Source organism: Carcharodon carcharias, chromosome 1 (genome assembly GCF_017639515.1).
Source record: "Carcharodon carcharias isolate sCarCar2 chromosome 1, sCarCar2.pri, whole genome shotgun sequence".
NCBI classification, from domain to species: domain Eukaryota; kingdom Metazoa; phylum Chordata; class Chondrichthyes; order Lamniformes; family Lamnidae; genus Carcharodon; species Carcharodon carcharias.
The window spans coordinates 140,123,530-140,142,523 of NC_054467.1; the positions used below are offsets into that span (position 1 = coordinate 140,123,530).

The window sequence follows — 18,994 nt, forward strand, 5'->3', positions numbered from 1 at the left end:
AGGCGAAGGAACTGAAAGAATGGGATGGAGTCCTTACAGGAAGTGGGGTGTGAGGAGCTGTAGTCGAGGTAGTTGTGGGAGTCGGTAGGCTTGTAATGGATATTGGTGGACAGTCTATCACCAGAAATTGGGACAGAGAGGTCAAGGAAGGGAAGGGAAGTGTCAGAGATGGACCATGTGAAAATGATGGAGGGGTGGAGATTGGAAGTAAAATTAATAAATTTTTCCAAGTCCCGACGAGAGCTTGAAGCAGCACCAAAGTAATCATCGATGTACCGGAGAAAGTGTTGTGGGAGGGGGCCGGAGTAGGACTGGAACAAGGAATGTTTCACATACCCCATAAAGAGACAGGCATAGCTGGAGCCCATGAGGGTACCCATAGCCACACCTTTTATTTGGAGGAAGTGAGAGGAGTTAAAAGAGAAATTGTTCCGTGTGAGAACATGTTCAGCCAGATGGAGGAGAGTAGCGATGGATGGGGATTGTTCAGGCCTCTGTTCGAGGAAGAAGCTAAGGGCCATCAGACCATCCTGGTGGGGGATGGAGGTGTACAGGCATTGGTCGTCCATGGTGAAGAGGAAACGGTTGGGGCCAGGGAACTGGAAATTGTTGATGCGACGTAAGGTGTCAGAGGAATCACGGATGTAGGTGGGAAGGGACTGGACAAGGGGAGAGAGAAGGGAGTCAAGATAACGAGAAATGAGTTCTGTGGGGCAGGAACAGGCTGACACGATCGGTCTGCCGGGACAGTTCTGTTTGTGGATTTTGGGTAGGAGGTAGAAGCGGGTCATCCGAGGTTGGGCGACTATCAGGTTGGAAGCTGTGGGAGGAAGATCTCCAGAGGAGATAAGGTCAGTGACAATCCTGGAAACATTGGCTTGATGTTCAGTGGTGGGGTCATGGTCCAGGGAGAGGTAGGAGGAAGTGTCTGCAAGTTGACGCTCAGCCTCCGTGAGGTAGAGGTCAGTGCGTCAGACAACAGCACCAACCTTGTCAGCGGGTTTGATGACAATGTTGGGGTTGGACCTGAGAGAAAGGAGTGCAGTAAATTCAGAGAGAGACAGATTAGAATGGGTGAGAGGAGCAGAGAAATTGAGACGACTAATGTCACGCCGACAGTTCTCAATGAAAAGATCAAGAGAAGGTAAGAATCCAGAGGGAGGGGTCCAGGTGGAGGGAGAATATTGGAGGTGGGTAAAAGGATCCGTTGAATGGGGAGAGGACTCCTGCCCAAAGAAGTGAGCACGGAGACGAAGACGGCGGAAAAAGAGTTCAGCGTCGTGCCGAGTCCGAAATTCATTGAGATGAGGGCGTAAGGGTATGAAACAAAGTCCTTTGCTGAGCAATGAACATTCAGCGTCGGAGAGGGGAAGGTCAGGGGATATAGTGAATACACAGCCGGGGCTGGGATTGGAAGATGGGGTGGGGACGGAGGGACAGGCAGGGGTGGAGGGTCCTAGATGGGTGTTGGTGTCGACGAGTTGTTGGAGCTTGCGTTCCTTAGCACTTGAGAGAAAGAGAAAAAGTTTCTTGTTGAGGCGTCGGATGAGACAAAGAATAAAATGAAACTGGGGGCATGCGCAGCTTTCAAAAAGGGTACAGCGGTGTTGCTGGAGGGAGCAGTCGAGTGTGTTCATATGGCGGCACATGGCACTGAGTGTGGATCTCAGAATGCGACGGGAACAGCAGTCCGAGAAACGTTTTATGTCCCGGAAATACCTGTAATCCTGGGTGGGTTCGAAACAAGAGGGATGGAATTTCAGTTGAAATCCACATGGGGTAAGTCAGAGACGGAGACAGTCACTGAGAAAGGAGATATGGCTGTGAAAGCGGGTTTTAGTAAACACCTTGTCAAACACCAGGAGAGAAATGGAAAGCAATGAAGGTGAACAAGGCAAAAGAGAGATACGAAAATCTTGTTGCAGAGAGGAGCAGAACTTCTTCAAAGTAGGCATTTCTTGAAGAGGGGTGGCAGTCAATTAAACACAGAAATAAAAACAACAAACTGCGGAAGCTGGAAATCCAAAACAAAAACAGAATTACCTGGAAAAACTCAGCAGGTCTGGTAGCATCGGCAGAGAAGAAAAGAGTTGACGTTTCGGGTCCTCATGACCCTTCAACAGAACTGAGTGAATATTAGGAGAGGGGTGAAATATAAGCTGGTATAAGACGGGGGGGGGTGGGGTTGGAGAGAAGTGGGGGGTGGGTGGTTGTAGGGACAAACAAGCAGTGATAGGAGCAGATAATCAAAAGATGTCACAGACAAAGGAACAAAGAGGTGTTGAAGGTGGTGATATTATCTAAACGAATGTGCTAATTAAGAATGGATGGCAGGGCACTCAAAGGTACAGCTCTAGAGGGGGTGGGGTGGAAAGACTAGCAGGGCATAAAAGATTTAAAATTAATAGAAATAGGTGGGAAATGAAAAATCTATATAAATTATTGGAAAAAACAAAAGGATGGGGGAAGAAACGGACAGTGGGTGGGAATGGAGGAGGTAGTTCAAGATCTAAAGTTGTTGAATTCAATATTCAGTCCGGAAGGTTGTAAAGTGCCTAGTCGGAAGATGAGGTTCTGTTCCTCTAGTTTGCGTTGGGCTCCATTGGGCTTCACATATATAATTGTGTTGGGAACACAGTCTTGAATTGAAATTAGAACTATTGACCTTCAGGCTTTTTAAAAAATTTTTACCAAGGAACTATTCAGTTTTTCTATGTAATCTAGACTGGAGTCCTTACACCAAAAAATAGAATAATTGCAACAATGTGCCACAAATGGATTTGGAATGACCACAGCACAATTTTAAAAGTGTAAAATATGCCCAATAATGAAGCTATTTGCAGTAGTGCTGCGTGACATATTTTGAAATAATTTAAACCAGCATGAGATAATCAAAATGTTTTACTGGTGTGCTGACTGATTCAATTACTGAGTTTAAATTGTTCAAATCACAATGTTGTTTTGGTTTCATTATTCAATTAGCTTATTAAAACTGCAAATTTTTCCCTGATAGTCTTTTAAATTCTTTTGCACTGTTGTTGAATTCCACCATTCTAGTTTGAAAATTCAAAGTACAGTGCTATGCTGTGGGGTACTTGAACAGTTAAATTGCGACAATGGAGTTATACGCTGCTGGTGGAACAGCACTTTCAACCTAGGCTCGGGTCTATAATTCTCCAATCGTTCAATTTCTTCTCAGATATTGTGTGACTGGAGGTGGCAGTTGGAGAGCTTCCAAAGAGGGGCCAGGTCACGCTGAATCACTCATACGTCTCCTAATTATTGTGGATGGAGTAACATTGACAACGAACCAGGAACAAGAAACAAATCGCCTGTTCAATTCTCAAACAGAGGGACTGTACGTGCTGGGGAGAAGCTAAATAGTATTTTTTAAAAATCTAACATAAAATGTAAAAACAAAATGGCAACCGATGATGATAATTAAAGAAACGTGAACAGAAAATGCCAATACTGGAAGCACAGCAACTAGGAAAGGTTTAGCACTAAACAAAGAGCAAGCCAAGGTACTAAATACCAATCATTTGAAGTATGAATGCTTGTATCTTCTATAATTAATATTCTGTGTTATCATACTAATCCCCACAAGCTGAGATCAGCCGTGTACCATGATTGCTCTCCCTTTGAGAGGATCGTCTAAAAATTCACAATCTAGAACATTTCTGGCAAATACTCTCAAAAGAAAAGAATCTTACTTTGACCTGGGAGCACTTCTGACAAGGATCACAGGGCTTCAACAATGAGGATACTGGAGTATAGGTTATATGAAATCTGGAAAAAGGGATCATTCAATTAAACAAAAACAATCCAAAAAATAGATACAGAAACAAAGGCACCAAAATAAGCACCAAATCACAAGCTTCATAGCATTAGGGTGTAACTCAAAAATCATGCAGACAGCTGAATATTTGTTAACACGATAAAAGTCAAGACTGATGTTTCCATGCCCAAGTTAGCATAGACTTGTTTTGCAAATAATACAAAATTTGTATAGCAGCATGACATCCATACTCATTTGAAACGCAGGTTTCATGTATATTGTTACAACTTGTAAGTCCTGGGTGTGATTTCCGTCCCTGTGGTATTGAGAATGTGATGAACAATTGTAACATTTAAGTACCATTCACAATAGTGAGCCATACAATGACTCAAAATTTTTGGAAAGGTGTTTGTTACTGTATCAGATGGAACTGGATTAACCCATTAAATATAAGGGTAATCATCATTCTTTGTCTATGAACAAAATGAACAATGCAACTATTTTCACAGAAAATAAGAAGCCTACAATGACTCACTAAAACTTGGATGAATCAAGCTTCTCTTCTGGGAGCAGGTCTAAATAAGTTTAGCATTTAAATGTTTACGAAATGTGGATTACCACCACTTTGAAAATATATTTCACACATTTTGTGGTCAGGATTTGACCTGCGCAAGGCTGTTGCATAGCAATGATAAAACCATTCATGTGTATGTGCTACAGCAAATGACAATCCTTCAAGTGCCATATTTTTGTTATCATCCACGTAAAGGATCTCTAAAATGATCCATTTTGTGACAATTTCATTTCATAAAATATTTTGAACTCAATTATTTTTTCATGTTTACTGTACATGAGAACCCAACTCACTTTGATTTTAAGAATTCCAAGTTCAGATGTATATGGGAGTTTTACAGATTCTAATCTCAAGTTTATCAGACTCAGTGGGCTACCAATCCTACCTACCATTATGAAAACATAATACTATCCTGGTATCTGTTAATGCTATATTGACACTTCTCAGGTGTAATTAATTTTTTTATAGAGGTTGTAATTGTACAGAAAAGTGGTGGCCAAATTTTCTGAACCTTCGAGCCACATATGATAATCTTCAGCCAATCGAGAGCCACAAGACACACACAATCTTTACAGATACATTTTTATTACTATTCTTGCACACATACCTGTAAAGAAAACATTATAAAACTATGATAAAAGCAATATCCCTTAAATAAGATGACACTTTCAGTTATCAAGGCTGATCACTGCTAGAGGTAGACAAAACAAATCTACTTCACCGAGACACAACAGCACTAACACATGCTCATTGCTTAACTGACTTTGGCAGCCTTGCTCTTCTAATGTGGAGGTTAAAAACAAAGGATTGATTGTACTTGAGGGAAAAAAAATAGGTATAATCGCCTACTGAACAACAGATTTGAATCAGAGTACCTGTGTTCCAATACAGCAGATTTTACATTCCTCTATTCTGTATTGAACTCTCTTCCGGAAAGAGGCTGCAAGTCAGAGGGTTAGCAGTAAGCGGGTAGGTTAGGGATTCGGAGAGGCCACTCCAAAATGGTGCTCCAAATGCAGTCCGACGTCAGACCAGTGGGAAACTCCAAGTTCTCTCTGCTTCTCCCCCATGAAGCTGTTTGTGGCCATTTTTGAGCAGTCAGTGCTTCGTCATAACTCAATCATCCCATGTTTAGAAATTAGCCTTGTACCCTTTCCTGGACACCCTCAGAAACACAGGACAGGACTTACAAAAACAGCAGGGTTGTAAATCAGATGGTAGCCAACCAGCTGCCCTATGTTTAAAAGAGCTGCATGCGGCTCGCGAGCCGTGTTATGGCCACCCCTGGTATAGAACTAAAAGATGGAGAAGCCCTGTTAGGTATCTTTCTTTAGCCTCGTTTATGGCATTACAAAATCACTAAAATTTGCAAAAGCAACATTCTGCAGATGCTAGAAGTCTGAAATAAAAACAGAAAATGCTGGAAATACTCAGCAAGTCTGGCAGCATCTATGGCGAGAGAGAAACACAGTCAACATTTCAGGTCAATAATCTTTCAACAGAACTGGGCAAATTTAAAAAATGTAACAGGTTTTAAGCAAGTTAAAGTGAATGTTGAATCTGGAAATTCGTAAAGCATCTAGTCAAATGGTGATCTCTCTGTCAACCACGAAATAGAGGAATTCTCGGCTGAGGGCGAAGGAAGCCATATTGGAAGCATAAGTATGAAAGGCTGCATAATCAGCACAGGTGCAACAGAGATCCAGAAACTGGGAGAATGGAATGGAGTCCCAACAAGCAGTGGAGTGTGAGGAAGCTTAGTCAAGGGAGTTGGAGGATTCAATGGGCTTAAAGCAAATATTGATTGTAGGAATGGAGACAGAAGTCGAGGAAGGGAAAGGAGGTACAGTCTGAGATGGCCCGTGTAATGTTTTTAGGAAAGCTAACAGAATGTTATCATTTATTGCAAGGGAATTGAATACAAAAGTAGGGAGGTTATGCTTTACTTATACAGGGGATTGGTGAGACCACTTCTGGAGTACTGTGTACAGTACTGGTCTCCTTATTTAAGGAAGGATGTAAATGCATTGGAAGCTGTTCAGAGAAGGGTTACTAAGCTAATACCTTGATTGGGAAGGTTGTCTTGTGGGGAAAGATTGGACGGGCTAGGCTTGCTTCTGCTGGAGTTTAGAAGAGTAAAAGGTGATGTGATTGAAACATAAGATTCTGAGGGGTCTTGACAGGGTTGATGTGGAGAGGATATTTCCTCTTGTGGGAGAATCTAGTACTGGCGTCACTGTTTAAAAATAAGGGGTCACCCATTTAGGACAGAGATGAATAGAGTTTTTTTCTCTCTCAGAAGGTTGAGAATCTTTGGAACTCTCTTCCTCAGATGGTGGTGGAAGCCTAGTCTTTCATCATTTTTAAGGCAGAGCTAGATTGATTCTTGATAAGCAAGGGGGTGAGAGGTTATCGGGGTAGGTGGGAATGTGGAATTGAGGTTGCAATCAGATCAACCATGATCTCATTGAATGGCAGAGCAGGCTCAAAGGCCAAGTGACCCACTCCTCCACCTAAATTGTATGTTTTTATGTTCGTACTTTATCAATTAACCCTTCCTCAACAATAACTTTTTCATTTTGGAGTATAACTCAGCTAGCAATGATTTAATTCTGGGTTCTTTGACAAGCTATTCCTCTTACAACATTCTTTTTCAAGTAGATCTTGCTAAATCAGATGCTCCAGTTCTAAATGTATCTGCCCATGCAGAGAACACGTTTTAGGATTGCACTGTCCCTGCACTTTATAGGAACCAATAGCCATCTCCTGAAAGCCAGGCATCCTACAGCCTTTAGCCACTTTAGAACCTCCCCGGTTTTAGCTATAAACTTATGCAAATGATAACATATTGATAATATATATTGTGCAAAACTACATCTTCCTACATACAGTGACAATATCATAGAATGTTAACCCCTGTGCCATTCAACTTCCTCCTTCCTTGGTGGAGAAAGACAGCACAATTGTGCCATTAAATTTTGGTATCTCTAACAGTGGAGCGAATAGGTCCCCTCTATCCTCTAGGACCCGATAGCTCCATGAAGTAGCTGACTAAATGCTTATTCCCAGGCATCAGCCAATGTGACATTGTTCCTCCATCACTGGAAGAGATGCAATAAGAACTGAACCTCCAATTATGCAATTTGACACAAAGTTCTTCTCTTTTGCTTTGGATATGAATCCTGCCATTTTATCCCCAGTACTCTATTGCTCCAGAATCCAGCTAGTCCACAAATCCCTGTAGCCAAGCACACAGTGGCTGACTTACTCCCATACCTCAACCAAGCTAGCTCTTCAGCCAGCCACATAGAAGAATGTGGTAGAGATCCAATGGCGGCTCTTCCTCAATACTGCTCTCTTCCTACAGCTTCCCCATAGCAGTATGACAAATATTGGGGACTCTGTGACAAAGGAGATCGAATCTTCCACAGCATAGCACTGTAAGTTAAAGCTTTGAAGGAAAGTATTTCACGTGAACAATAATTTTTTTTATTCATTCACGGGATGCGGGCATCGCTGGCTAGGCCAGCATTTATTGACCATCTCTAATTGCCCTTGCGAAGGTGGTGGTAAGCTGCCTTCTTGAACTGCTACAGTCCATGTGGTGTAAGTGCACCTACAGTGCCATTAGGGAGGGAGTTCCAGGATTTTGACCAGCAACAGTGAGAGAACAGCAATATATTTCCAAATCAGGCTGGCGAGTGGCTTGAAGGGAAACTTCCAGCTGGTGGTGTTCCCATGTGTCTGCTGCCATTGTCCTCCTAGATGGTAGCGCGAGTGGGTTTGGAAGGTGCTGTCTAAGGAGCCTTGCTGAGTTCCTGCAATGCACGTCATAGATGGTGCACACTGCTGCTACTATGTGTCAGTGGTAGAGGAAGTGAATGTTTCCGGATGGGGTGCCAATCAAGCAGGCTTTGTCCTGGATGGTGTCGAACTTTGAGAACTGCACTCATCCAGGCAAGTGCATAGTATTCCTTCACACTCCACACTTGGGCCTTGTAGACGTTGGGCAGGCTTTGGGGAGTCATGTGGTGAGTTACTCACTGCAGAATTCCTAGCCTCTGACCTGCTCTTGTAGCCACAATATTTATATGGCTAGTCTAGTTCAGTTTCTGGACAATGGTAATCCCCAGGATGTTGATAGTGGGGAATTCAGTGATGGTGATGCCATTGAATGTCAAGGGACGATGCTTAGTTTCTCTCTTGTTGGAGATAGTCATTGCCTGACACTTGTGTGGCGCAAATGTTGCTTGTGACTTGTCAGTCCAAGCCTGAATATTGTCCAGGCCTTGCTGCATTTGGACATGGACTGCTTCGGTATCTGAATAGTCATGAATGGTGCTGAACATTGTGCAATCATCAGCGAACATCCCGACTTCAGACCTTATCTCTTTATTCTTTCATGGGATGTGGGCATCGCTGGCAAAGCCAGCATTTGTTGCCCATCCCTAATTGCCCTTGAACTGAACACTTCAGAGGACAGTTATAAGTCAATCTGGAGTCACATGTAGGCCAGATCAGGTAAGGATGGCAGATTTCCTTCCCTAAACGACATTAGTGAACCAGATGGGTTTTTACAACAATCAATGATGGTTGTCATGGTCACCGTTACTGATATTAGCTTTTAGTTCCAGATTTATTAACTGAACTTAACTTCCACCAGCTGTCATGGTGGGACTTAAACCATGTTCCCAGAGCATTAGTCTGGGCCACTGGGTTACTGTTATAGTGACATTACCACCATGTCATCACCCCCTCCCAACTCCATCTTCAATCCCCATGATGGAAGGCAGGTCATTGATGAAGCAGATGAAGATGTTTGGGCTAAGGACACTACCCTGAGGAACTCCTGCAATGATGTCCTGGAGCTGAGATGATTGACCTCCAACAACTACAACCATCTTCCTTTGTGCTAGGTATGACTCCAACTAGCAGAGAACTTTCCCCCTGGTTCCCATTGACTCGAGTTTTGCTAAGGCTCCTTGATACCACACTCAGTCAAATGTATATTTAAGGCCAAGATAGATAGGTTCTTGATTGGTAAGGGGATCAAAGGTTACGGGGAGAAGGCAGGAGAATGAGAGTGAGAAACTTATCAGCCATGATTGAATGGCGGAGCAGACTTGATGGGCTGAATGGCCTAATTTCTGCTCCTATGTCTTATGGTCGTATGGCCACCTTGATGTCAAGAGCAGTCACTCTCACCTCACCAGTTTAGGTCTTTTCTCCATGTTTGAACTAAGGCTGCAATGAGTTCATGAGCTCAGTGGCCCTGGTGGAACCCAAACTGAGCATCAGTGAGCAGGTTATTGCTAAGCAAATGCTGCTTGATAGCACTGTTGATGACCCCTTCCACCATTTTACTAATGATCAAGAGCAGACTCATGGGGTGGTAATTAGTCGAGTTGGATTTGTCTTGCTTTTCATGTACAGGACATACCTGGGCAATTTTCCACATTGTCAGATAGATGCCAGTGTTCTCGAAGAGCTTGGCTAGGGGCACAGCAAGTTCTGGAGCACAAGTCTTCAGTGCTATTTGTTGGAATATTGTCAGGGCTCATAGTCTTTGCAGTATCCTGTGCTGTTTTTGATAACAAGTGGAGTGAATTGAATTGCTGAAGAGTGACATCTGTGATGCTGGGGATCTCTGGAGGAGGCTGAAATGGATCGACCACTCAGCACTTCTGGCTGAAGGTTGTTACAAATGCTTCAGCCGTATTTTTTGCACTGAAATGCTGGGGTCTTCCATTATTCAGAATGCGGATATTTGTGGAACCTTCTCCAGTGAGTTGTTTAATTATTCACCACCATTCACAATCGAATGTGGCAGGGCTGCAGAGCTTAGATCTGATCTGTTAGTTGTGGGATCGCTTAGCTCTGTCTATCACTTGCTGCTTATGCTGTTTGGCATGCAAGAGGTCCTGTGCTTTAGCTTCACCAGGTTGACACCTCATTTTTAGGTGTGCCTGGTGCTGCTCCTGGCATGCCCTCCAGCACTCTTCATTGAACCAGGGTTGATCCCCTGGCTTGATGTTAATGGTAGAGTTGGGGATATGCCAGGCCATTAAGTTACAGATTCTGAGTACAATTCTGCTGCTACTGATGGATACCTCATGGATGCTAGTCTTGAGTTGCTAGATCTGTTCGAAATCCATCCCATTTAGCACGGTGGTAGTGTCACACAACGCGATGGAGGGTATCCTAAATGTGAAGACGGGATTTCACAAGGACTGTGCAGTTTTTCCTTCTTGTTGGTTCCCTCACTACCTGCCACAGACCCGGTCTAGCAGCTATGACCTTTAGGACTCGGACAGCTCAGTCTGTAGCGATGCTACAGAGCATCCCAGATGTTAGTAAGGAGGACTTTGCAGGGTCAGTAGGGCTGAGTATGCCATTGTCGTTTCCGATGCCTAGGTTGATACCAGGTGGTCTCCTCTAAATTGGAGAGACCAAACGTAAACTGGGCGCCCGCTTTGCAGAACACCTGCGGTCTGTCTGCAAAAATGACCCAAACCTCCATGTTGCTTGCCATTTTAACACTCCACCCTGTTCTCTTGCCCACATGTCTCTCCTTGGCTTGCTGCATTGTTCCAGTGAAGCCCAACGCAAACTGGAGGAACAACACCTCATCTTCCGACTAGGCACTTTACAGCCTTCCAGACTGAATATTGAATTCAACAACTTTAGGTCTTGAGCTCCCTCCTCCATCCCCACCCCCTTTCTGTTTCCCCCTTCCTTTTGTTTTTTCCAATAAATTATATAGATTTTTCTTTTCCCACCTTTTCCATTATTTTTAAATATTTTTAAATCTTTTATGCTCCCCCCACCCCCACTAGACCTATACCTTGAGTGCCCTACCATCCATTCTTAATTAGCACATTTGTTTAGATAATATCACCAACTTTAACACCTATGTGTTCTTTTGTTCTGTTGTCTGTGACATCTTTTGATGATCTGCTTCTATCACTGCTTGTTTGTCCCTAGAACCACACCAACCCCCCCACTTCTCTCTCTCTCCCCCCACCCAAACACCACCCCCCCACAAACACACACACCTTAAACCAGCTTATATTTCACCCCTTTCTTGGACTCGAACTCAAGTTCTGTCGAAGGGTCATGAGGACTCGAAACGTCAACTCTTTTCTTCTCCGCCGTTGCTGCCAGACCTGCTGTGTTTTTCCAGGTAATTCTGTTTTTGTTTTGGATTTCCAGCATCCGCAGTTTTTTTGTTTTTTATTTTATATATTGATACCAGGTGGCCCGTCTGGTTTCACTCCTTTTAGACCTTTTTGTGGTTTGATCCAACTGAGTAACTTGCTAGGCCATTTCAGAGGGCATTTAAGACTCGACCACATTGTTGTGGAGAATCTGGAGTGACATGTAAGCCAAACCAGGTAAGGACAGCAGGTTTCCTTCCCTAAAGGGCATTAGCAAACCAGATGGGTTTTTCTGACAATCGACAATGGTTTTATGGTCACCATTAGATTTTTAGTTCAAATTACACCACCTGCCCTGGTCCCCTGGGTCTCTGGATTGCTCATCCAGTGACAATACCACTACGCCATCACATCCACTTGCGATGTAGTTTTCTTCAGCACATAATGCACAACAATACACAAAGTAAGTCTGCATGCATAGTCTGTTTCATTCATTAGTAAAACTAGATGACAACATGGGGCAGATATAAAGTAGGATATTTATCTAATTTGGTTATGTAGCAGGATAATTTCAACTGCAGAGTTAAGTAGCATATATGGTGCTGCTGCTTTAATAAACAGAAATTTTGCTTGTGAATTGACATTTTTTCCCTCTCTGAAGAATCATGCAACAGAGTTTCTGTACCTTTCTTCCTGTTACAAAGTACAGGAAATAGAAATGCCAACTCTTAGGTCACGTCTGAATGTGTTTTTGAACACAATAAAGATTTGGCTGTTGCCGCAGTCGGAAATCCAGGACAGATGTCCAGTTTCCGCCCAACAGGCAGTTCACATTTTCTCAGAGGAGCCATGCATCATCCAAAGAATTAGATTTCTACAATACTAAACATTTAAAGGCTGTTCATAACATATGAACATATGAGAAACAGGGCAAGAATAGAGTATCATGTTATTAAGCCCATCCTGACCAGCTGACACGGCGACCTTGTACATTATGAATCCCACTCCTTAGCAATACTGCCATTTGGGAAAGGCAAAAAGAGCAGAAACGTCAAAAAATAATTCAGAAGCCAGTTCAAGAATAAAGAACAAAAAAAAATGCTGGAAAAACTCAGCAAATCAGGCAGCGTGTGTGGAGGGGAACAGAGTTAATATTTCAGTTTGAACTTTCATCAGAATTAAAGAGAAATAAAAGTTTAAGAGTTTTTAAGCCAGTGGTAGTGGGGAGGAGGCAGGAAGAACAAGTGAGGTCAGCGATAGAGTGGAGGGCAGGGGAGATCAAATAAGATTTCATGATGCAACAGCCAAAGAGAGTGGTAACGGATATAGTAGAAAATCAAATGTGTGAATTGTTACATAAAAACCATGTGAATGCAACATGAAGGGATAAAGAAAGATACAAACTTAAGACCGACCCAGCAAAACAAAAAAAAAGGGTCAGAAAAAATAGGCACACAGAGCAAGATGGAGATAGAGGTTATGATCTACAGTTGTTGATCTCAATGTAGAGTTCACAAGACTGTAGAGTGCCAAGTTGAACGAAAAGGTATTGTTTCTTGAGCTTGCATCGAGCTTCCGGTTGGTAATCATTTTAATTCTCCACCTAGCTCCCATGCTAACTTTTCTGTCCATGGCCTACTACAGTGTTCCAGTGAAACTCAATACGCCTTATCTTTCGATTGGCACTCTACAGCCTTCTGGACGCAACACTGAGTTCAACACTTTTAGATCATAACTTCTGCTTCCATCTTGTTTTTTTTTCCTTTTTTTTTTATTTTGCTGGGTCGGTCTTCAATTTGTTTCTTTAACCCTTCGTGGCGCATTCAGTTGATTTTTATATAGCAACTCAGGCCTCATTTGAACACAACCTTATTTATTCTAATCATTACTACTCTCTTTGGCTGTTACATCACAAAATCCTTTGTTATTTAATCTCCCGTGGCCTTCCCACTATAACAGACCTCCTCCTTTGTTCTTCCTGCCACGAACCCACCCACCCCCCCCTTTCATCGGCTTAAAAGCTCTTACATTTCTATTTTACAACTCTGCTGAAAGGGCATCAACCTGAAACATTAACTCTATTCCTCTCTGCAGATGCTGCCCAACCTGCTGAGTTTCTCCAGCTTCTTTTGTTCTTATTTCAAATTTCCAACACCTTCAGTATTTTGCTTTTGTATTCCACTTCAAGAAAAACTTTGAAAAATTTGAATTCACAATATTGCCTGGATTAGATTAGCTCATTAATTACGCAGCTAGTTTTTTTAAAAAAACCAGCTAGCTGTGCCTGCGAATTAAGCAAAAATCAGTTCGGTTCCTTTCAGGCAAAACTGAGTAAGTCAGACTAACTGAATCGGGGGAATTGAGGTTTTATATTAGTCAGTTTCTCCCCTCTGTTAAATTCGTGATTGCAATTATTGATCATTTAGTGGGCTGTAAAAAAGAAAATGTCAGCTGAAAAGCTGGGAAGAATTAATATTTGATTGCAAATATCTAGTTTCACACACTAGTATGGTTTTACAAAATTAAACTCATGTAATTAAGAAAATATTAAGAAAAAATGTTATTCATTGAAGAGAAGCAAAGACACAAATTATACATCACATCACATTATGCATATGAGCTGTAAAGTGGTTTCATATTTGCACAAGGAACGCTTAACAGTCTTTGCCCTCATTCAGGTTTTTATGGTGGGACCAACCCAGGATTTTTAAATTAGCTTGTCATTTTTCTACATTAGGTGTGACATGACTCGATTTATGACTATTTAAAAATTAAAATCTACCAAACAGGAAAGACCAAATTGCATGCAACAGGATTTAAATTGTTAACTGCAATGAGGCGTGTATTAGCTTGGGACATAGGGACAGGAATAGGCCATTTAGACCCCTGAGCCTGATCCGCTATTCAATGAGATCATGGCTGATTTGCGACTTAACTCCAAATCTCCATCTTTGCCTCAGTAGCTTTGGCTAACAAAAATCCATCAATCTCAGATTTTTAATTAACTGATCTAGCACCAATTGTCACTTTGGAAAATGTACCAAATTTCTACCATCCTTAGAAATTCTCCAGGTGTGGTCTAACTAGTGCTTTATGTAACTGAAGCATGAATTCTACCCCCTTGTTTTAATTGCTCTAGATATAAAGACCAGCATTCCACTGGCCTTTTTGATTATTTTCTGTACTTGATTACGAGATCTATTGACATTAGTACCTGAACCCTCAAGACTCTTTGAAACTCCACTGTTTCTAACTTGTAAGTCCAAAGTGGATGATCTCACATTTATCTACATTGAAATCTATCAAGGTGCTAAGACCTCAGTCTATATTTTTATAAAGTATATATCATCACAGCTAGTTTATAAAGTTTTCAAAAACTGGACAAAGGCTTTAAAATAACTGAAGCCATGGCTGGCTATGACCTAAACAAAAGGAACTTTCTGCATGCAAAGCAGCTGCCACCTCATTATCTCTGAAGAGATGTGAATAACCCAATGAGCTGCAAATGACCAACTTCCAAGGGAATTATATAAAGGTCATTTGCCTTTCTTAAGCCAGGCCTGGCCAATAGAGACAACCAGTCTGCTCAGACAAAGGACCCAGAAACCTCTTTTGAAATTCTTAATGGTTGAAACATTGGCAATCTCAAGAATCCAAACCAAGGGATATACATCCTTTGTTCAAACCAAAGTGGAGAAGTAGGAGTCATGTCACATGACCCCCCCTAAGGGAACCAGTTACCTTGTCCTGCTGAATAACCAATCAGACTGCCACCTTCCAACTAGCAAGCAGCAGCTCTGAACCAGAGCTTTGTCCAGGTTTAAATGCCTGGTCCCATCGACATTGTTTCTACTTGAAATTCTGTGCCAGCAATTACAAGACTAATTCATCTCTACATGCCTATCCCATCATGGAAGTCACCTCTACTGGAAAAGTGAATTATCCAGCATCAGTCTTTAACCTGCCGACTCTGTGAAAGAATGCACCATTGAACTTTGACTTGGGCTCTGGACTCAGGGTAGAAGCAGAGTCTTTCAATATTTTTAAGGCAAAGTGGATAGATTCTTTGGTAAACAAGGGGTGATAGGTAATCGGGGCTAGGCAGGATGCAGATTTGAGGTTACTATCAGGTCAGCCATGATATTAAATGGCACAGCAGGCTTGACAGACCAAATGGTCTACTCCTGCTCTTTATTCGTATGTCTGTGAAACAACAATTCTTTATTGTGCTTTTTTTTCCCCTTTCTTTCTCTATGCCCCCTTCTATTATTTTAGGAGTGAAAAAGGCGGCTATGTTGTGACCCCTCCTCTCGTGTTCGACTGTATACAAATAAATCACCCCTGAGTATATCCTCTCTCGAGTTTGCAGTGGGGTTGTTAATATAAAATGGATCACAGCAAAACTGGGGGGTTGGGAAAATATGCCAGCACTTGTAAAGGGGGAAATCAAAATGGAAATACCTTTCTCTTTATGGAACAGTGGCGAGAGGAGAAATCAGGGCTGGTTAAATTAATCCCCCTCCTGTCCATAACAAATCCATTTACCACAGTTTCTCCCCTTTGCTTAATCTAGCTGTTATGTAATTTTATGCTTCCTTTAACACTGCTCCCAATGCGGCCTACCTTTGTGTCATCAAAGTTGGATATGTAACTTTCTATCCCAAAGTTGTTAAGAATTTCTAGTACAGTTGCTATCTATTTCTGAATAGAATGCATAGAGAAAATCATGCAGGGTGGATCACATTTCTGTACAGGAGCCCTCACAATATTCTTCCACTAATTTCAATGGACTGAAAATTGAGCAGGTGACCTCGAGACCGTATGACCTTCCTGCCCAATTTTAGTCTCTGCACTCCACTCAGGTAATGCTTGAGGCCCATGAGTAAAAACAAAAATCTATGCCTGCGAGTTGCACAAGTCTTCTATGGTCAACTCATTAGTCTAGCTATTTATAACTAACCTCATGTGCTGCTTTGCCCTTGTAGAGTGAAACAGCCGACTTGAGGGGAAATTTTGTTCAAGGCGTAATTTAACAGAGATACAGACAATTGGAGGGAAGTGACAGTATAGGAAGGCCTGAGTCCTCCTGCCTTTGGCAACTGTAACCCTTTGCTAGATGTTACCAACACTGAAGAGGAAAGGGAAATGAAGCAACGGGCAAAAATGAAGTAAAAGAAAACCTGCAGGCAAGTAACAAAGCATCCCAGCACTTGGGCTTTAATAAAGTGGGGATGGTGCTACACGAGGTGGTTGCAAGAACCTTATGGGTTAGCACTGCAGCACACCTGGAAGGGGTCAAAAAGCAGATTTGAGCTTGGAGTTGACTGCTACAAATACTGGCGATGTTGGTCCTATGGTGCTCGTTAGGTGTGGGTATCGTTGCAGCAGGTGGTATAGCTCATTTCTTTGCTGTGTACATTTTTAAACAATTCTTCATTTTGTGGTTTCATGGTGACTACTGTTAAGGAAAAATAGCAGACATGGAAATTATTTGATCGTTATCTGCCATACCAAATGATCTCAATCTTGATAAAATATTCTTGCCACACAACAGCTCATCTTTTACACAAAATTGATCAGATGACAATATCCCAAAAATATGTTTCTCCAGAAACATCCTTCAAACTCAAGATGATCCAAGCGCAACCTAGCTTCAGAAGGAGATCTTCTCATTGCTATTCCTCCCATCTCTACATCTGCATATTTAGAAATTCCAGACTTCCATTGTGCTGTTCCCCTTTCCCCCACCAGCTTTAGTTGCTGTAAGCTCACTTTTGACTTGCCATTCAGGAGCAGGGAGGGGATATAACCACCTTTTTTTTTTACATGCTAAGAAACAGTTCAAGGGTGATCATTTTCCATCAGCAGGAAAAGTACTTTAACACAGCGTGGGATGTTCCTTAGCATTTCAGTTCTCCTGCATGATTTTACAAAGAGGAAGCCGGGGATGTAGTATAAAGGGTTAATAGCTATTACATTAATAGCTAGAGTGCATCATTAGTGATGTCAGATGATGCCAGATCAGATGTATTTGAAATCTGTGGGGAGAAGGTTCTTAATGGAGTCCTGCTAAAGTCCATCTCTGTAAGTAAGTCAATAAATGTTCACTAGCTTCCAACAGCATGGTTTCCAGCTTTCTTCTATCGAAGACAGACAGAGCCCAGTCATGATATTAATACATGGTGGCAGTGGTGTGCGAACCATTTTTTTTTAAGGATCCCCATCGATACCAAAAAAGGCAGGAAAGCAGAAAAGCAGTCAGCTCAGCAGAGCACACGCAAGAAACTCACAAAGCAGCAAACAGAGCGATGAATTGTTACTGGAGTCACATAACAGTATGATTCAAGCACATGCTCATTAGCTGTCATTAGAGTTAACCCTTTACTCTACAGTGATGAAAATTTGAGATGTGGTCACAATGATTCTATGGCCCAGATTTTCACTCATGGGCCTGGTGTGCAGAGACAACAGAATTCCTGGCTCCGTGAACCAACCTTTAAAAATGACCACTTGCAGGTTGGATCTTTGCTCCAGGTTGCGGGGGTGGGGGGAGCAGCTGGATGGTGCACAGAGATAAGGAGAAAGCCTTAGTCCCTCCTGAGCTCCTGCGCCATGCGGAGGGCCTCGACTAGGCTGCACACTGTATCAACTGGTGTTGCTGCTTACACTGCTACTGCACCGCCTCTGGGTTCACAGAGAAATCAGATAAGGGTCTAGTCAGTGTGCTAGTATGCTACTGTACAGAATCAGCAGCAGAGCCAAAAACACTTTAATACTGCAGCAGGTCAACAAGGAACCCCTGGATATGCAGAGGTCCTAATGCTTTTGACTCCTTCTTTAGTTAGAAACGTGATGGTGGTACAGACTGGGAAAAATTCGACAGAGCCACCCAAAACTCTGAAGCAAGTATTGATTCCTGTCAAAATCATTGTTATCTCCTGCCAGTTCACTAGGGATATGACAGGGCACCCAGAACGCCTGCCAATGAGCAGAGGGGCAAGCGACAGGATACAGTCACGGCCATTGTTAGATGTTTCTATTGTGGTGGGAAATGATCACATTGTCGCCACGCCTGTCCAGCTATTAACGCAGAATGCCACTTCTACCACAGGAAGAAGCATTTTCAAACAGTCTGCTGCAAAAGAAAACCTTCAGTTACCGGTCAAAAATTTAAAGAAGCACTGCTCCCAACAGCTTCGAAAACACTAGAAAATCCTCATGAGTACCAATTACTTTTATTTAAGCTGAGGTCACAGAATCCAAAGGGCATTTCTGGACCAGTGAAATAATGGTTAATGGTCATAAGACAGCTTTTAAATTGGACACATGAGCGGGAGTATCTATTCACTTTGACAACACACCCTGGCTGACACCTGGATTCCTCCAGTCGTCCACCATCCGACTCCATGGCTAGACTGAAACACTGCAAGGTGAGTCAATGTTGAAGACGTCCAAGTGGGGATGACTTTTGAAGAGAATTCCAAG

At 42.4% G+C, this 18,994-nt stretch overlaps 1 protein-coding gene across 4 annotated transcripts in view; it reads right to left on the reverse strand.

Annotated features, from left to right (window-relative positions):
• The window catches only part of apbb2b (amyloid beta (A4) precursor protein-binding, family B, member 2b), a 377,678-nt gene that overhangs the window by 208,058 nt on the left and 150,626 nt on the right, over nucleotides 1-18,994 (reverse strand). For all 4 annotated transcript variants that reach the window (XM_041190683.1, XM_041190685.1, XM_041190682.1 and 1 more), the window contains one exon: nucleotides 3,714-3,789. The gene's annotated coding sequence lies outside the window, so the exon portion shown is untranslated. The remainder of the gene's footprint in view (nucleotides 1-3,713; nucleotides 3,790-18,994) is intronic.